This window comes from Saccopteryx bilineata, chromosome 3, assembly GCF_036850765.1.
Source record: "Saccopteryx bilineata isolate mSacBil1 chromosome 3, mSacBil1_pri_phased_curated, whole genome shotgun sequence".
In the NCBI taxonomy this organism is placed as follows: Eukaryota; Metazoa; Chordata; class Mammalia; order Chiroptera; family Emballonuridae; genus Saccopteryx; species Saccopteryx bilineata.
In genome coordinates, this window is record NC_089492.1 from 158,793,248 (window position 1) to 158,796,250 (window position 3,003).

Sequence of the window (3,003 nt, forward strand, 5' to 3'; positions counted from 1 at the left end):
TGGCTCTTGGTTCCGGAGATTATCATTAGAGGAGAGAGCAGAGCAGAGAGCAGAGAAAGGCCATGTGGAGGAGGCCAGGAGAAACAGCCAAGATGGCGGAGTGCTGAGTGAAATGCCAGTTTGTGCAGAGTTTGTATCTGGGATAAGGAAGGAGATGGGGAACTGAGGAGAATAAGTCTGGTGAGCTAGAAACCTTTGATTCTAGGAAACTCAGAAAAGTCAGTGGCTTTGTGAGCACTGAATGTGAGTGGTTTTTGGAGCCCAGTGTATGTTTTTACTTGCCCGCCAGGTGCAAGCTAGGATTAAAGACGATGGCCCACCAGTTTGTGGCTCCGTTGTTTCTTTACTGACTGTCCGAATCCAATGCGAACCTGCATGGGCCGGGTGGCTGCTGTGATGGTGGCCTTGGCCGTGACTCCTGGCATTACAATGTCCTAATTTTGAGAGAGAGAAATATGTATCTTCAATACCATTAAATAAAGCAATAATTGCCACAGAAAGGGAAATAATCTAAAATGACCAAAGGTTTGTTTATTTGTTTTTTGTACTTGTTTATTAAGAGAAAGCTTCCAACTATAACATATAATTAAAAATCACTGTTATTTGATAGAGCAACTAAAATAATTTAATAAAAACCATGCTTCCCAGAAAGAACTTTATGGCCCTGGCCAGTTGGCTCAGTGTGTTATAAAGTACCGCACCTCAGCCTCCTTCCTTCTCTCTGCACAACTGGCTTCTCACTCAGCATTCCACCATCTTGGCCTCCTCCACGTGGTCTTTCTCTGCTCTCCCCTCTAATGCTAATCTCAGGAACCGAGAGAGCAAGCTCCCATTCTGACCCCACTTTATACTGCAGAAATCAAAACCTTTAATCCAATATACAAAACAGGGAAGTCTCTAATACAAAGTCACTTATCTGAAGCATGATGGGATTGCACCACCCACATCAAAAAGTGTGGGAAAGGCTTAGTCCTAAAACCAAGCCCCAGGCTACAAGGATTCTGCCTGCCCACAGCCTGCCCCCTATACACATTAATATCACCTGGGCGATGGGCTTTCACGTGGGCAGTGCCATCTTTAACAAAGTGAATATAATATATTTTATCTGCCCAACAGTTATAAAGTACCCTACCCCAGATTCTGAAAGGCATTGTACCTTACTTTATCAGATTTACGTAGAGACACTAGGTCCAGATGAATTTGAAGAGTTTTATTAAAGGAGGAGATTTATTAAATATGCCGCTGCATATGGCTGACATGGGGCATAGCAGACCCCAATCGTGTGCGCCAAGTATATTTCAGAGGCCCTTTGACCACATACAGGTTGGGGGATCATGACAGCATGACACAATCATTAACAAGATTATAACATTTGTCTAGGGCAGAAGTCCCCAAACTTTTTACACAGGGGGCCAATTCACTGTCCCTCAGACCGTTGGAGGGCTGGACTATAAAAAAAACTATAAACAAATCCCTATGCACACTGCACATATCTTATTTTAAAGTAAAAAAACAAAACAGGAACAAATACAATACATAAAATAAAGAACAAGTAAATTTAAATCAACAAACTGACCAGTATTTCAATGGGAACTATGAGCCTGCTTTTGGCTAATGAGATGGTCAATGTCCGGTTCCATATTTGTCACTGCTAGCCGTAACAAGTGATATGATGTGCTTCTGGAGCACGTGACACGTGCATTCTACATCACTGGAAGTAGTACTGTACATGAGCGCTGCCATGCATTGTGGCGCCGCCACATATAGTACTCCAGGTCAGTGCTTCTCTCACTGACCACCAATAAAAGAGGTGCCCCTTCCAGAAGTGCTGCGGGGGCCAGATAAATGGCCTCAGGGGGCCGCATGCGGCCTGAGGGCCGTAGCTTGGAGGACCCTGGTCTAGGGGATTTACAAAGAATGTTAAAACTTTCAAGGTAATACAACCAAATCAAAGACATTCACAAATCCTTTTAGTATCTATCTCTCCTCCTTTGCCTAGAGGTTCATGTTAATATCAGATTCCAGGAAGGGAGGGAGAGCTAAGATCAGTGTAGGGTGGTATGTAAATTTTGCCTCTTATTGAAAGCAAAAGGGAGTTCTTCAGATAACCTTAATCCTTTCAGAGAATTTAAAACCAAATGACTCTAGTCGTCCTTGTAAGTCAGGAGACTTCTATATTCTTTTCCCTTCATTTTCCAAAGAAAGGACAGGAAAGCCTGACCTTTTCCTCCTAGAATATTGTTGGGCAGATAAAATATATTATGCACACTTTGTTAAAGATGGCACTGCCCACATGGAAGCCCGTCGCCAGGTGATATTAGTTGCCCTTCTTGCTTGGGATGAGCATGATTATATTAATGTGTTTTGAGGGAGGGCTTTTGCCTCAAATGGTTTTAAAGGGAAGAGAGATCACGTTGTTCTGAGGGAAGAGGGATTACATTCTGGGAGGAGAGCAGAAAAAGGCTATGTGGAGGAGAGGAGAAGCAGCCAAGATGGCAGAGTGCTGAAGGAGAAGCCAGTTTGTGCAGAGTTTGTGCAGAGGAAGGAGATGGGGAACAGAGGTAAATATGGCTAGTTAGCTAGAAACCTTGGATTCTAGGAAACTCGGATAAGTCAGTAGCTTTGTGAGCACTGAATGAGTGCATTTTGGAACCCAGTTTGTGTTTTTACTTGCACACCAGATGCAAGTTAGGATTGAAGGTAATGGTCCACCAGTTCTTGGCTCCATTGTTTCATTACCTAATTGTCCGAATCTAATGCGAACCTGCATGGGCCAGGTGGCTGTGATGGTGGCTGTGGCTACTGGCTTTACAAATGCAAATGAAGAATAGGTCCTCTTTGAGAATAAGGCAACATTAGAGTTTGCTTGAAGTGAGGTTGTGAGGATGGAAAAGGAAAATAGCAATTATAACTAGAAATGAGCTGAAAACATTTCCACACCAGTCATGAATCTGCTGGGTTGCAAAAGAATGTGAAGTTTTTTCTGGATTATTTCTAGAGAGG